Genomic DNA, 18,080 nt, shown 5'->3' with positions numbered 1-18,080 from the left:
CAGCAGGTGTGTAACAGAAGGAGTCGGTGCCCTACCCATGTTCTCTGGGCACTCACCATTCCAGCATATTCCACTGATAGGAGTCCCATGGCAAGTGCCTGCTTGAAGCTTTCCCTCTGCTTAAAGTGCTGTGGAGTTTAGTGCCCCCGGGAGTGGCTTTCACTCGATGTTGAATGAGAATTAAGAGGATGCAGACCCTTGTTGTCCAGAGAAATGACACAACTCAATCTTTGAGAATTAACTCCTGAGTGGGATAATGGTGTCCATTATCTGTTAGAGATTCCCAGCAGAAATAAGCATAGTGGCCCACGGTGGAAGTCTGTGTATACATGCGCCCTGCATAGGCTTCCTTCTCTTGTTTCACATCTCCACTCCCCTGATCAGTACATTTTGAAATCATCAGTTACACACACATTTGTAGAGTTCAGTTCTGGGGGAACCCACCTAAATCAAAATGCTTTACTTTGTTCTTCTCTTTCGTATGTTGAAAGGCTACAACTGCTCCCAGTAGTACCTAGCTCACTCCAGGAGTAATTTTCTTCCCCCCCCCCCCCAGGAGTAATTTTTAAGTAGGTATTGGGAAGGATTGGGTGGTGGGCATTTGTTTAAAATGTGTTCTCACCAGGGGCATCTGGGTTGCTTGGTCAGTTAAATATCCAGCTCTTGATTTCTGCTCAGGTCATGATCTCAGGGTTGTGAGACTGAGCCCCACGTTGGGCCCCGTGCTCAGCACAGAGTCTGCTTAAGATTTTCTCCTTCTGCACCCCCCACTTGTGCTCATGCGTTTACACTCTCTCTTTCAAATAATTAAATAAAAATGGAGATGTTATTTAGGTTGTTCATAATCTAGTAAAGTTACTACAGCTTTTATAAGGCTAGAAATTTCAGTTTTGTCAAAGTCTTATCTAGACTCCTAAAAGATGTGTAAACCAAAGCACTCATTGTAAACCAATAACTTTGAAATAACTTTTTGCAATTTCTCTGGCTTTTCTTATTTTAGGCTGAGAGGTATATGTGGGAAAACAAATTATCAGAAGTATTTTTGGGAGCACAAGTCTAAGCAAGGAAAATGAATTGAATTTTAATGGTTAATGGTATTGAGCTATGGCTGCATCTGCTGTAAAGACCAGCTGTTCAAGTCCTAAAGTCAGGATACCTCTCCCTTGAGCTCCCAAATTCTTGTTTTTTGCATTTTTTGGACATTACGAGATTTGTGGTCTGGGAAACATCATTTCTTTTTTCTTTTTTAAGATTTTTAAAAAAATATTTATTGTTTATTTGACAGAGATCACAAGTAGGCAGAGAGGCAGGCAGATAGAGGGGATGGGAAGCAGGCTCCCTGCTGAGCAGAGAGCCCCATGTTGGGCTGGATCCCAGGACCCCGGGACCATGACCTGAGCCAAAGGCAGAGGCTTTAACCCACTGAGCCACCTAGGCGCCCCTGGGAAACATCATTTCTTACTCATTTTAGCTCTTGAATTCTGGACCTTCCTCATTATTCCCTCACCCCCCCCTTAAGCTTTTGAAATTTTCTAGGACTTAAATAACTTCTATACCTTCATTAGTGGCAGAAACTTTTTTTTCTGTCTCCTCTGCAACCTGCAGCAGTGGATTATGCTCCCGGTGTTCAGTTTTCCTTTGTTCCCTGTCCCTTTAAAGCAGATGAATTTGCATTTTATTTATTTATTTATTTTTTATTTTTTATTTTTTTTAAAAGATTTTATTTATTTATTTGTCAGAGAGAGAGAGAGGGAGAGAGATTGAGCGAGCACAGGCAGAGGCAGAGGGAGAAGCAGACTCCCTGCCAAGCAAGGAGCCCGATGTGGGACTCGATCCCAGGACGCTGGGATCATGACCTGAGCCGAAGGCAGCTGCTTAACCAACTGAGCCACCCAGGCGTCCCTGCATTTGCATTTTAAAGGTTTAAGCTGCTGCTTGAATTCTTGAGATCTCTTGTTTTTAGTGTAATGCGTTTGCTGGATCATATCCCTCCTCTGCCTATATCCATAAGTTGCATTTAATTGCTTATGACAGAAAACTTACCTAAAGGACTTCAAACAAGGGCAATGGGATTATACCTTGTATATATAATAAGAAGTCCTGAGGCAGTTAGCTTCAGAGTTTTTTTTTATTTTCTGCTCTGCTATCTCTAGCTTGTTTTGTAGGCTGCTTACTTCATGGTCAGAAGTTGGCTGCTGTAGTTGTAACAGTGGAAGAGGGACTGTTTCCTCCTTGGCTTCTCCTTTATTGGCAGGCCACCTTTCTCAGAAGCCCCTAGACTTCTCATTGGCTAGAATTTTGGCATATGCCCCTTCCTAACTTCTTAAATGACCAGATTGACTTAAATTTCAAGGTCTGTCTGTCTTGGGCTGCAGATTGTATAACCTTCCCTGGGAATGTGTGAGGGGGAATGTAAATCCCCAAATAAAAGTCATCTAAAACCTTAAATTGTACAGATAAATCCTAATGACCTTCTCTAGGAACAAGAATATCCACCCAGTAGTGGATTATTATCTGTTATCATCAGCCTGGACTTAACCTTTTGAGTTCTCATTTTTCTGTGCTTTACCTTAGGGTTTTTAATGTTTCTTTAGCATATTTTTTTATTCTCCCCCTTTAAAAAATTTTTATTTATTTATTTATTTACTTGAGAGAGAGAGCACAGAAGGGAAGGAGAAGCAGATCCCTGCTGAGCAGGGAGCTCGATGTGGGGCTGGATCCCATGACTTGGGATCATGACCTGAGCCAAAGGCAGACACTTAACTGACTGAGCCACCCAGGTGCCCCTTGAGCATATTTTCTTGAAGCAAATGCCATTTATGCTTCTCTTTCAATAATAAACATTACCATAAAACTGATTCTGCTTATCTTTTTGCTCTTTTCCTCTCATATTCTCTAGTTTTCAGTATGGTTGTGCCTGTCAACAAGAAGGGCTTCCTCAGTTCTGCAGCGTTCAGTTTTGATAGTTTGTTGCCTTTGGAGTGTTTCTGGGGAATGAATCAGGTTTTACAAGCTTGGCGCCTTGGCACCGCGGGCTGCCTTGGGTCATAAATTTGTGTCCAAAGATATGAAGAGCTCATCTGGGCTCTTCAGAGAAGCTTGCTGATGACTGTTCTGCCTGTTTTGTGTATTTAACTGGTGGCTTTGTCCACAATGTAGACTTAAGTAAATCAAATTATTTTCTAATATTTTTAAAGCAGGCAGTGGAAACTTTTTACAAATAAATTTTTACAGAGGTTAAAGTGGTTAAAACATGGAGCTCATTAGACAGGGGTGGCTCTAGTTCCTTTGGCAAGCAAACCAAAACCTAAACCAGAGACCATATACTGAAAGCTAAGAAAACCAAATGCAAGAAGAGGAAATTTGGATACATGGAGAGGCACACTGCAGTGTGTGCGCAGAGGGAAGACCATGTAAGGACACGGGAAGAAGATGGCCATTCACATAGATAGCAAAGAAACAGGCCTCAGAGGAAACCAAACCGGCAGATACTTTGAGAACTGTGAGAAAATGAATTTCTGTCATTCAAGCATTGTAATCTGTTCATTCATAAACACCAAATCTGTCAGGTTCTTTTTTTTTGTTTTTTTTCTGATAGATGCCACAGTAATTTGAGTGTCCCTTACGTGTGTATATGTGTGAGTTTTAATTTGTTAGGTGGTAAAGTCCAGCTAATATTAGAAAAAGTAATTTCTGCTAAGTGTAATTTGACTGTAAATACTGGTGTTGGAATATTCTGGCGCTTGAGTGTTAGTGTGTGAACATCTAGAGAAACTCTTGCGCATAATGCATCCATGTATCACCGGTAAGGATGTATACCTCATACCTGTTAGTGTTAGTGTAAAATGGCTATCTTTGTAGTACTGGATGTATGTGCAAGGCCCTTATTCTGACACCTTCATATGGAAAGTAAACAGCAAATATGACAATGCAGATTGATAAAATGAACAAAAAAATACTTTTCAAAGATATTTTTACTGTACCAAAGTAAACCATTAATACACCTTCATACATCAAAATCTACTTTGAAAAGTTACCATTTCAGAAGAGAGAAAAAGGAAAATGACAATGGTTATCCTCAGGTTTTAGTTTAATAGAGAATTTATAATGAGGAATTTTCTGGATGCTTGTGTGTGTGTGTGTGTATATATATATATGCACACACATACACTGGTGAACATATGAAAAACCTAAAAATGTAGAAATACTAGTATTAGAGTAAGTAGTTGTGTCACTACTGCATTTTCATTGTAAAATTTTTTATGTTTTAAATAGACAAAGGAAGAAAATACAAGTGAAGATTACTCAGTATCGTGGATTTATCCTAATTCATTTGATCATTCTCTTATTGGTAGATGCTAAGATAGTTTCTAGTTCCTATTAAAGCCTTCAGAGCTTTGGAGAAAAGCTCACTTTTATGAACTCACATCAGGAAATACACTATCCTTTTCATTTTCTACATGGTAAACTAATTTCAAGTTTGCTTTCCCATCTTGCTAGCGGGGAAAGGTGTGCTGATATGTCCCTGGTAGACCTATTTTCGCTTGGGTTTGGTTACGGTTCATGGATGTTCCCGATTGGTGGTCGTGGTGATTACAGAGAGGAGGTCATGTTTGTCAGAAAAATACTTGGTTCAGAAGGATTCCGCAGGCCTGTGTGGTGGCTGATGCCTATGGTGCTTCCAGAGGCGGGATGCAGCTTAGTCAGTGAAGGGAGTACAGAAGATAACCACTGCCCACAAAGAAGTTAAGACTTCCATTTGGGTTTCCAGTAGTTTTCTCCTTCCTCTTGTATTAATCCTGTCCCAGACAGGATGACTTCATTGTTTACTGTTCTTTAAGTTGCACTGATTGTCCATCAAAAGAAGAGAGGCCTGGACCAGGTTCTGAGAATGACTTCCTCCTTCTGAAACTCAGGCCCTGGTGAGCTTTTTAGCATATGGAACACAGTCTGAAAATCATCTTCACTGAAGCACAGTTGGGGTCCTGGAGGGTTCTCTTTCGGTGGACTGGGGGACTCAGAAAAGGTAACCTTTTCCTCAACACCTGTGGGTAACAGGAGCTGACATGAGGCTTGAGGTTTCTACACATTGCTGGTGCAGTTGGCTGAGGGAGTGGGCTGGTTATTCAGCTGACTGTGTGCTGTAGCCGTGTGTATCTCAGTGTGTACCTTCTTGAGGATCCCATTTTGCTATCAGAGCCTGGCAGACCTCATCCCACCTTTGCAGAACGTAAGTTATGTCCACCTGTGGCAGATCCTGCGGCTGGTGGTGTTGATGCTCAGGCCGAGGCTCAGAATAGTCCTTCAACTGCAATACTCCTGTGCCAGTCTGTTCTATGTGATTCTGGCATTTTTCGTGGTTTGGGAGCCAGAAAAGGGTCTGAATGTCTGAGAGGTCCCCTCCTGAAGTTGAGGGTATTGGTAGGTAGTTCCTAAGGGTGAGAGTAGAGAGAGAATTCTCTCCCTGCGTAGCCTGTGTGGGCTGTACCACCATGACACTTGGTCCTTGGCTCACACAAGGGACAGGAGCAGGTAGAAATGTTTGGTTCCTGCTGAAAGAATTGGAGAAAGCAAATTGGTGAGATCTGCCCAGGGGAGTGGACAAAAGAATTTGGTATTGTTGAGCTGTCAGATCTGGTCTTCCATTTGGGCCATCCGCCAAGGAATTCATGGACTCACTTCTGCTCTGCCCTGGGTATAGGGATCTTTGGTTCTCAAACCACATCTACATGAACAAAAGAGAGAAGATACAGGACAAGTGATTGTGCCTCTGTTTTCCATACTGTGTAAATTGCAAAGGGGCTATTAATATAGGTCCCAGTATCAGAAATATAAGTATTCCATATGTGTGAAATTCATTACTCTGGTTCATGTGTTCAGTGTGTGTGTGTGTGTGTGTGTGTGTGTGTGTACAAATGTGTGTATACACATAAAAACATAAATTGAGGTCATAACACTCAGCAATCAACGATAGAGGAATTGAAACTGGCTGAAAAGGCATATGATCTAGATCCTTTTCTCCCTTTAATTTCAACAGTGGATCAGAAACAAATTTTCTTGACAGGTTGACATTTTTCTCTTTGCCAACATGTGCATAAAAGTCCCTATGTTGTATACACATGTATAAATCTGATCAAGGATTGTTTCTGTGCTGATAAACTGATGATTACTACTTTGTCATGAGCATTTAACACATACTAAACCACTGTCTCCCTAACTTTAGAAGGTACCCAATGGGAGTGATTTTGTTCTCCCAACTGGAGGACATGTGACTATATAGAGTTCTGGGGGTGTCACAAATTGGGGGAGGGGAGGTGGGCAGGGTATCTAGTTGGTAGAGGCCAGGAGTGCTGAAAATACCTACTAGGCACGGGACAGCCTCACAATAAAGGAATTATCTGGACCAAAATGGCAGTTCCAACTGTAGTAAACTTGACACAGGGTGTTCTCAAAATAGATACTAACTTTCACATTTCCTCACTAATTGCGGCTGGTGATTCTAAATGGGTATACCACTGACAAGAGTTCTTCATTTTGTGGGAGTGGGACTTGTAGTGCTAGATGTTTACCATCCCATACCTTTACATAGCCTTGATGATTGTGATAATCTAAGATAGGTCAGTTTTTTCAGCAATCCACGGAGGGGTAATATCACATATTTCATGTCCCAGACACAGAACTTACTTGAATTCTTGGTTCCTGAATGCCTGTTTTTTTTGGCCACTTTTTTCCTGGTTGTCATATCAAGCAATCGGTTCCTCTCAAAGGCTTGAAGTAGGATGTGTGATTGAGATCTTGGGACAGATGTCCAGTCTTGTCTGGCTGCTGTTGGTAAGTATTCTAAAGGAGAACATGGGAACAGAAGAGATCTTTTAGAACAGTTTTCATGTTTAAACTGGATACTTGAGCCTGGGAAGGTCATGCTGATTACACTTACTCTCCTTGAATCCCTGATGGTGACAGAAGAGGATGCTTGGAACCGAAGGACCAAAAGGCCCAGAACCTTGCCTGCTGAGAACCTGTCTGTCCTAGCAGCTGTGGGACTGTGCTTATCTTTCTGACACTAGGGTGCCCAGAACAAGCTGTAAGTGCCTCTCAAGATAATGATTTTTTTTTTTTTTTTTTTTTTTTTTAGAACATGGGCACAACATGCTGAGTTGTTTCCATTTTCACTGGGACCCACTGAAGAAATGTATTTGAGCCAGTGGTTTTTTTTTTTTTTTTTACCTTGAGTCCAAGGCTGATGGTATTGTCCTTGGGTTTTGTCTTTTCCTAAGGAGCATCCCAATTCCAATTGTCTCTGTTTTGATCTGTGGTTTTTAAACCAGATCTAAGTGGGAGAAGAAGGTGTGTCAGTCCAAATATCAATATAATTAAAATTGATTTGATCAATTCAATCTGTGTCGGTCCAAATATCAATATAATTAAAATTGACTTGATCAACTACCATTGTGATAATATCCATAAGAAAAAAGTGATGTATTATCCTAGGAGTTACATTACTATTAGCTTACAATTCAGGACAGCATTTCTTTTATCACATCATGGTATCTCAAGAAAAATTCCGACTTAAGAGACACTGTCGATTCTATTGAAGGAGATCAATATTTCTTTTTCTCCCTTTCCTACCTCTCTCATAACAGGTCTTCAATCTGTGAATGTCTCTTCTTGGCTTGCCATCTGTTTATAAGAAACACCATTTTATAATGTGTAATACATACAGAATTGATTGTGGAAAAGAGTTTCCTTTTTTTTTTTTAAGTATGTGTGAGCGTGGGGCGCCTGGGTGGCTCAGTGGGTTAAAGCCTCTGCCTTCCGCTCAGGTCATGGTCCCGGGGTCCTGGGATTGAGCCTCACATCAGGCTGTCTGCTCAGCTGCTTCCCTCTCTCTCTCTCTGCCTGCCTCTCTGCCTACTTGCGATCTCTGTCTGTCAAATAAATAATAAAATAAAAAAAAATCTTAAAAAAGTATGTGTGAGCATGGTGGGGAGAGGCAGAAGGAGAGAGAGAATCTTTTTTTAGATTTATTTATTTATTTTAGAGAGTGTGTGAGCCAGGGGGAGGGGCACCGGAAGAGGGTGAGAAGCAATCTCCCTGATGAGTGTGGAGGCCTACCCGGGGCTCAGTCTCACAACCCTGAGATCATGACCTGAGCTGAAATCAAGAGTTGGACACTTCACCGACTGAACCACCCAAGTGCCCCAAGAATATCTTTAAATGGAGAGTAAATTAGCAAAGTTGAGCTGTACTAACACTCCTCAATATTTCCTCTTACCTATAATCAGCAACAGATAAGGAGACTCCTGGGAACTTGTACACCTTGCTGTGAAACTTGTCACATACAAAACCTATGGAACTCCTTGTTTCCTCGTTTCTGGAATAGGGTTTGCAATGTACTTTCTAATTACTTGTTTTATTTTGATAATTTGTGATAAGATTTAGTGTTAATGACCACCAATATTTAATAAACCACTCCTTTATCCAGGCATCGTGCTAAAAGGTTATCTGTGCTCTAAATTAAAATGTTTCCGGGTAAGTCTTAAGCACATCACCAGATAGTCCCATGGGATCCACTTTTATTACTGGGATTTGAGTAAACTGTCTCTTTACATCTAGAACAAATGCATGAAAAGTAAAATATTTCTCCCCAGCATCCTTCAGACAAAGGACCTTACAGCCAATGGCTAATTGGAGGCTCTCTCTCTATATAGACACAAAAATCTGAATTGATTATTTTCCTGTAAGAGCACATTTTTACTGATCTTCATTGTTTTAAATGCTGTCTCACCAGGTATAATTATATTGTCTACAATTATCGCCTTGCTAACTGAAGAAATCCAACTTAGTTTCATTTTCATATCAGTAGCTCTATTCAAATATTACAATATGGGATTTTATTTCGTATATATATATATTTTTTTAAAGATTTTCTTTATTTGACAGATAGAGATCACAGGTAGGAAGAGAGGCAGGCAGAGAGAGAGGGGGCGGCGGGAAGTAGGCTCCCCGCTGAGCAGAGAGCCCGATTCGGGGCTTGATCCCAAGACCCTGGGATCATGACCCGAGCTGAAGGCAGAGGCTTTAACCCACTGAACCACCCAGGCGCCCCTATGTCATATACTTCTGTGTATGAATCACACTTCAGGTATTTAAAAAAAAACCTAGCCTGAAAATTGGGAACGTACGTGAGTTCTTGCCCCCACGGTTTCCTTATAACTACATATTAATCCTCATTCTGCAGTATTTATCAATTAACAAAATTTTTTTTTATTTTTAAGTAATCTCTGTACCCAATGTGAGACTTGAACTCACAGCTCCGTGATCAAGCATTATTTGCTCTACCAACTGAGCCAGCAAGGAGCCTCACTACATTTCAATACTTAATGATACCTTATCATTAACATAGCTTTATAATTTCTTAAATTATGTAAATCTTAAAAACTTACCTCCTATTGGGAGAGCCTGAACCAGTCTGTGTATTCTCCTGCCATCAGTGAACATACCCAGCCAAAATTTCCACAGTTGGTAAAAGATATAAACGCAGTTCTTTTTTTAATATACAACAAAAAGCCCCTAAGCAACATACTGGACATAAGAATGGCCTGAAAGTCCCGAGCCCAGCCTTTCTCTTTACCTTTAATCTGACAGATAGTGAAATAGAAACCTATGCTTACCTGAATTTTGGAATCTGAAATAACAATTTCTTTGGCCCATTGTTTCCTGGTAGCTCTGTCAGGGTAAGGGTTTTGTTTAAACCATTCTTGGAGGATATCCTTTTGACTCTGGTTGTAAACAATCCTGCCTTGCCAGGTTTCTTTTTGTAGTATGCCCGATGAAGAGAAAATGGGAAGAGGGGTATGGAGGATATGTTCATGGATTAAAAACTGTGTAAACCTAAGTCTTCACATTTTTTTTTCCAGGTTGAAAGCCTATAGGTTCAACAATGATTCTCTATTTTTACTTTAGGGGTACAGCTGAAGTCATGCTGAATTGAAGACCTGTATGTTAAGTATGTACGTATAATAGAAAAATTGACAGTCTGTGATATGAGTTACTGAAAATATGAAAAATTACTCAGAGAAAATAGGAAGCAATAGGAGCTGGGAAATTTAATGGAAATAAACAAGTAAAACCTTAAGAAATTGAGATAAATTACACAGTAGCTGGTACTTTGTGGTAAAATACATTTTAATATAAAACATTAGGTTTTCCATGTGTATTTTCTCCATTTACAGTGTCAACTTCAGAACTTTTGACAACCCACTTGTGGGACTATAGCTCTTATTTTAAATTTGAAATTCCAGTTTCCAACTTGAAAGCACTTATCAGTCCCCCGACACAACTTACTGATGCAAACAGCTCCTGCTCCGACAATATGCTTCTGTAATTATGATTGTGTTTTTAACTTTTATAAACTTTCGAAAATAAAGCATGTGGCATTATCCAAGAGCAAATTGCAGATGAAAACTTACCGCTTTTAGTGCTGTTCAAATCCATCTTGGGAAGAGCTGCCTGGATCTCACAGAGGTGAGTGGGCAACTGAGCAGGACTCCAAGACACGCCTTATCAACACCCAGGGTGACCCACCCATTTCTTTTTTTTCTTTTTTTTTTTTTAAAGATTTTATTTATTTATTTGACAGATCACAAGTAGGCAGAGAGGCAGGCGGAGAGAGAGAGGGAAGCAGGCTCCCCGCTGAGCAGAGATCCTGATGTGGGGCTGGATCCTAGGACCCTGAGATCATGACCTGAGCTGAAGGCAGAGGCTTAACCCACTGAGCCACCCAGGTGCCTCGACCCACCCATTTCTTAAAATCGCTTCTATTTAATCCCTTCATTAAATGTTTAATTCTTTTAGAAAGAAACTTGAAGTAATCAGATTAAGAAGTACAGATTCGACCAGGCAGTTTTACATCTCTCCTAACATCTTTCCAAATGTGACTTAGAATCTGTGCTTTCTAGTTCACACACACATACATTTCTAAGTGTTTTGTTTTCCACAATGTTTTAGTACTCTGTAATTATTTTGGCTTGATGATATGATATTGTACGGATATACATATGCCACTTTATATTTTTCCTGAGTTCTTACTGAAGCACTTTTTAAAAAATTATGTTCAGTTAGCCACTGTGTAGTAAGTACATCATTAGTTTTTGATATAGTGTTCAATGATTCATTAGTGAAACACTTTTTAAAAAAGGTATTATTTATTTATTTGAGTAGAGGGGGAGTGGAAGGCAGACGGAGACTCAGGCTCCCTGCTGAGCAAGGAATTGCACACGCTAGGCTCCATCCCAGGGCCCCGGGATCATGACCTGAGTGGAAGGCAGATGCTTAACTAACTGAGCCACCCAGGTGCCCCAAAACACATTTCTTTCCATCATTGATAGGAAGGTGTACATGCCATCTTCACTAGTCTGTACTCCATAGTTATTAAAAAAATAATAATAATCTAGGTTTCAAGGTATTTTGTTGATTGAATTATACAATCAGTTGGGTTTAAGTAAAGGAGGTTATCCTTGATAATCCAGTTGGGGCTGATAGAATCATGGAAAAGTCTTTTTTTTTTTTTTTAAGATTTTATTTATTTATTTGACAGAGATCACAAGTAGGCAGAGAGGCAGGCAGGGGCGGGGGAAGGAAAGCAGGCTCCCCACTGAGCAGAGAGTCTGATATGGGAACTGATCCCAGGACCCTGAGATCATGACCTGAGCCGAAGGCAGAGGCTTAACCCACTGAGCCACCCAGAATCATGGAAAAGTCTTAAGAGCTATGAATCTGTATATATGGTAAACTATTTTGGTTTCTTCCCACAGTTGTCCCCAATAATCCATTAATAATAGTTAACTTTATTACTATTTCAAGTAGGCTCCACACTCAACTTGGGGGTCTGAAATCATGACCCTGAGATCAAGAGTCACATGATCCACCGGCTGAGCCAGTAGGCATCCCAGTAATAGTTCACTTTAAAGGTTTTTCATTTTATTTTTTTATCTTAGAGAGAAATAGAGAGCGCGAGCAGGTGGAGTGGCGGAGGGAGAAGGAGAATGCCAAGCAGACTCGTCAACACGCTGAGCACAGAGCCCCGCATGGGGCTTGAGCCCAGGATCCTGAGATCATGACCTGAGCAGAAATCAAGAGTTAGACGCTTAACGACTGAGCCACCCAAGCACCCCAATAGTTCACTTTAAATCACCGTATTTAAGGTGTATCAAAAGAGAATGATGCACATCACTCAAGGATGTTGTGTCTTCTTCTTGGGAAAGGCTTCTTAGTGTGTTTCTACTGTAGGCAGGATAGTTGTACTATATTAGGCAGAAATATCACTTTTTTTTATTTGGAAGTCATATATGGTTTCAGGAGAGGTATATGGCTTATATGGCTCAACAACGTGTAGACAGAAATGGTTAGTTTTATGTGTCAGTATGGCTAATCTATAGAACTTATTCTCTCATCTAGGTGTTTCTGTGAAGGTATTTTGTAGAAGTGAGTAAAGTCCACAATCATTTAAGAGAGATTATCCTATATAATCTGGCTGGGCCTAAGTCAATCAACTGAAAAGCCAATGGAGACTTCCCTGTGAAGACATTCTTCCTGTTAATTGATGTTCAGCTCAGCTCAAGGGTTCAGCCCATACAAGGAATTTTGGAATTGCCTAGTGAGTCTCTAAAGTCCCATAGGCTAATTCCTTGCAATTAATCATTATATATACTGATTCTGTTTCTCTAGTTGGATGGCTGAACTCTGCCTTATTTGGAAATGATGACATTTAACAGGGGAAAAGTGTATATGTGGATTTGTCATGGAGGCAAACCATGGGTGGTGGAAAACTTTGTTGAATCCTAGAAAAATGCCTACTCGTGTTACACCACTATAAATTTTTTTTGGTAAAGCTATGTTAGCTGCGAAAACCTGGAAGGCAGAAAATGGGCAAAACCCACTTGTGCCTTGAATTATGGGTAACAGAATTTTTGTCATTATTTATTTATTTAAAAAAAAGATTCTATTTATTTGACAGAGAGAGAGAGAGACAGCAAGAGAGGGAGGAATACAAGCAAGGGGAGTGGGAGAAGGAGAAGCAGACTCCCTGCCGAGCAGGGAGCCTGATGCTGGCTCGATCCCAGAATCCTGGGATCATCACCTGAGCCGAAGGCAGACGCTTAGCCATCTGAGCCAGCCACGTGCCCCATTTTCCGTCATTATTTACATGCTCTTGGCCACTGTTGCCTGGGACCATTTAGAAAGAGCTCAGAAAGGAATGTGTTAATAAATGCATAATCTACTACTATTGAAAAAAAAAGAAAGGAATGTGTTGCTCAGTGGGAAGAAGGGTAGGAGATAGAATTCATGAACTTCAGGGTAAGGGGTACAGGTAGATTTTATACTCATTTAAAGGAAGACATAAAAAGTTGGAGACCTACTTTTTGAGAAAATTTTTATATGTAGTTAAGAAATCAAAAATCAGGGGTGCCTGGGTGGCTCAATGTGTTAAACCTCTGCCTTCGGCTCAGGTCATGATCCCAGGGTTCTGGGATTGACCCCGGAGTCGGGCTCTCTGCTCAGCATTCAGCCTGCTTCCTCCTCTCTCTCTGCCTGCCTCTCTGCCTACTTGTGATCTCCGTCTGTCAAATAAATAAATAAAATCTTAAAAAAAAATACAAAATCAAACCTGGGTTGTGATTTAAAACCTTTGGTCTATGGCAAGGATTGCGTTGAAACTTCGACCAGTAAGTCATTTCTCTATTATTTAAGCATTCCTGTAAACTGCCACAGGGGGAAGAAATGAAGTATGCTTTTGCCACAGACAACTGATGAGCTCAAGATATTTTAGTTAAGATGAGAGAGGAATTAGGCGTAATGAGTTAGGGGGTGAGCTAACTGCACCCGGAAGTAAATGGAGTCAGGGATATTGGTTCGTACTTCTGTTTTCCTTTTCCTTTTTTTCTCTTTCTACTGCAGTCTTTAGGGTCCCCACTAATGAGGCCAAGCAAGATAAGGGACAATCAAGGATCTGGTCTGGGCACTTCAGCCAGGAAGCAGAAATTGATCTAAAAAGGGGGGAAGCATGCTCCCTTAAAGGTCTATGCCTAAACATCTCCCCAGCTGAATCTTGCTACTGCTCTGTTCCAACGGATGCCATCTCCCGCCTCTTCTCCACAGATGAGAGGATGCTCACTACGTGGGTCCAGTCCCTATTTCAGCTGCCTCATAGCCTGAGCCTTTGCTCTTTGAGATCTTGATGAAGGAACTATAGTGGGATCTTCTCGTTGCTTTTGGTGTGAATGGAGGTTTCATATTGTGTCTGGTGGAGAAGGGTAAAGTTATTTGGTGTGCTTTAGAGATGGAAGCTAATGACTTTGACCAAACAGATGAACCACGGTGTATTTAATAGGGTCCACTTATTTCATGCCCAGCCTCATGTCACTAGCCCCGTTAGGCCTTGTCTTCCAGGGGGACTGGACTTCACAAATTGTTGACTTCAGGCTTGGCCCTGTGATTTCTTTCAGCCAGTGAGATAGGAATGGGTTTAAGGAAGCAATCTGTACCATCTTTGAGCAGAATCCTCCATTTTGGGGGGCCATTGCTCTTTTCTCACTGCCATGACCCTTCTTTGTCCTATATAATGATGATCCCATTAAGCTGAATCCCAGAAGGATGAGAAATAGACTTTTGTTGAGGTAAGTCACGAGTGTTTGGAGGTCATTTATTGCCATGATATAATTGAGGCTAAGGTGGGTGTACAAATTTGGTTTTTGTATCTTAAGCTCTGAAATCACAGTTAAGGCTTTAAACAATTATCTGAATATTCCAAGAAACCAGTTTTTATAATTTTTATAGCCCCTTCCCTTTTAACTGCAGTAAATTTCCATGAAATTTAGAGGGGCATGAAATTCATTCTCTAGACAGGAAGTTCCAAGAGACTTACCCTATCTCAGGTGTGAAACCTAAGGGGGCACTAGCAGGATGGGATCCATTTGGTTGAAGATCATGGGAAGTTATTTGCTCAGCTGGTCATGTGACCTGCAGAAAATGAGGGAATCTCCCTGGACCTGACACTCAGAATGTTGCATACATGTGCAAAAAAGGAGGGAATCCATATGTGTCCTTCATCCTGGAGAAGATGTTTACTTGTTCTTTAAGAAGAAAGGACACAAAGAATTAAAGACCTCCCTGGATTTCGTTATCTGGTTATCCTGGACGGTTTATTAAAAAGTGGAAACAAATTCACAGTCTCAGGGCCAATAGAAGGAGGAATTTGGTTCAGAAAGTAACTGAGTTGACATAGATTTGGGCCTCGTCAGAGGCGGGTAAGGAGCTCTCTCCCTGGTGGCAGATGGGACAGAGTGATGTCAGGACGTAGACAGTGGGTAGAGCATGTGAAAAATGAAGGCTATCTTTCCCAGGACGGTGGTGGTGCATGCCCTTTTCTAGAACCACAGCCTCCTCCAGTGGAGGCAGTGGCCCTATGGTTTACATGTGAATCAAGGCCCCTCAGAATCTGACCCATTTGCAGTCTCCTCACCCTTGTTCACTAAGACGCCCTTCCTGTCCTACAGATATTCACAGGTTTGACCACAGATTGTTGGAGGACCCTAACTATTTCATTTAACTTCCCTAATGCTCATTTTACTCCATGGGCTCTAATTTCACTGCAGCAGTAGCCTGGAAGGTGTCAACCCTGAGTGGGGCTCCAGCTAAGAAGGAAGATGCACTTGTGTGGGACACTGCGGTCAAAGAGACCTTAAGTGACGGGGAATGGAATCCAGCCCTGTTCCCCCAGTAGAGTGACAAGGATCCCGCGTGGTGCAGCTCCTGTAGGAGAGGGGCAGGGAGGAGGGCACCTTTCCAGCCAGCATTTTCCTGATGGCCCTGCCCCAGGCTGCAGGGGCTGAAGGGACTGTTCTGACCCTTTTGAGGGCCCGCCATCTCTGTTCCCAGTCCTGCTGCTGAGTTCCTTGCCCATCTTCCTAATCCCCCATGGTTTGGCATTTGTTACTCTTGAAGAAGGTCCTTATAGGATTTTCACTGAGGCTGGGTGATTTTGGGGTGAGTTCACAGAAACAGACATTTTTCTCTGGATTTTGTGCTGCCACATACAGGGATGATTCTATGATTGGTATTTTAATAAATCTTATCTTTAGGAACCAAAGCTTGAGCAAGGCCGGTGCCATAATTGTGAAGGAGAAGCCGTCACCTGTGTTGGTCAGGAGAGAGGACAGTTGGTATTTTGTGGTTTAGACAATGTTCTAGTTTGTCTGTTCTGCAGAAGAACACCAAGACATAACTGAGGGTACCAGGCCTGGTCCTGGCCATCTGGTGCGGCTTTGCTCTTTCTCATATGTTTCATCAAGAAGTAGGGGCAGGAGGTGAGCTGGAGATTTGCAGCCCATCTGCTAGAGCCATTGTGCTGTCTGCTCTCAAATATGGGTCTGGAGTAAAGATGGAAAAGAAAAATGTTGTCAGAAATAATGGAGCCACGAGGAGTCCAACTGGGGGAGGAGGGAAACCTGGGCTGGTGACATCCAGGACCTGCTGCAAAGGGAAGAACCAGTATGCAGGCAGCCAGGGTGCCCTGGGGCATTCCCCTGAGAACCACGTCTTTCCATTCCCTCCCCATGTCTGACCCTTCTCTACCTTCCCCTCTCTCCAACCCTCTTCCATCTGTTGCTGCCCCCTCCCTCTCTCACATCAGCCATCTCAGTCCTGGAAAACGCTGAAATGGCAGCTTAGGGCTGGTAAGTGCTGAGCTTCCTCACTGCAAGATGCCGCCTGGGGAGGGTGAGGGGGTAGAGGAGGCTGAGCAGTGACCCCAGTGGAACAGCACAGCGTCTGTCCTGTAGCACATCTAGGAATATTCCAAAGAGATAGTGGAACTGATACAAAACAGAAATTTCTACTATGGAAAGCATTTTGAGTAAAATATTCACAGCACTGAAAAAGTACTTCAGGGGAAAAAAATTGGCTCTTACCCTAAATAAATGTTGAAGCCATTCATGACTTCAGAGAATAAAATGGCAGTCGTACACTGGATCCAGTAGGAGTGTGTGTGCCTATGTGTGCACACGTATTTCTTGGATAAACGTTGGGTGCCAAGTTGACTACTGAGTCATTCTCACCTGTGCACAGTTAACTGACTCTCTTAGAGACAAATTTCCTCATGAGTTTACGTTGTAGCTTTGTAAAACAAGTCTTACCCAGTTTTTGGGGATGGCATCTGAGGACTTTTTTCTCCTCCAGGAGGGCACACCTGTTTCCCAGATTTTATTCTCAAGCTCTTAAGAAGAATGACGAGGAAAGATGTTGGTAATCACTGAATGTTAGCCTCTGAGGCCTCCTTTAACTGATGAATGGACAAATAAAATGTGGCGTATTTTACAATGCAATATTATTCAGACATGTAAATTAATGAAATACATGCTGTTAACATGGGTGAACCTTGCAAACATTACGCCAAATCAAGGAAGCCAGACACAGAAGGCTACCTTTTGTTTGATTCCATTCCTACTGAAATGTCTGGGGTAGACAGATACATAGAGGCAGAAAGCAGGTGCGTAGTTTTCACTACCTGCTAAGGGAGGAGGGAGAATGGGACTGAGCGCTGGTTGATAGGGGATTTCTCTTTAAAGATGATAACAATTTTCTAAAATTAGCCAATGTTGATGGTTGTACAACTCTTCCAATATGCTGAAAACCACTGGATTGCACACTGTAAAAGGATACATTTTATGATGAATAAATTACATCTCGGTAAAATTACATCTCCATTCTCTGTTATCAAATGGAGAATAACTCATAGAAAGACAGTATAATGGAAAGGGTCGTGAAATGTTTACCCTCCAAGTAAGTGAATGTGTGGAGGAAACTTTCCAAAAACAGTTCACATTCAAAAACTGCTTCCAATGAATGTGTAAATTCAGGGGTCACACACTATCATGAAATTTAAGGCCATTGCTATTAATGGTTGTCAACGTACTGTATTCACAGGGCACACATTTTAGATTAAAATAATTTCATTTGCTGTAACTTGAGTACTTATATAACATACCTTTGGCCAGAAAAAAAAATTTTTATGCATTTAA

Source organism: Martes martes (assembly GCF_963455335.1).
Source record: "Martes martes genome assembly, chromosome: 17".
Taxonomy (NCBI): Eukaryota; Metazoa; Chordata; class Mammalia; order Carnivora; family Mustelidae; genus Martes; species Martes martes.
This window is presented reverse-complemented; position numbering follows the sequence as displayed.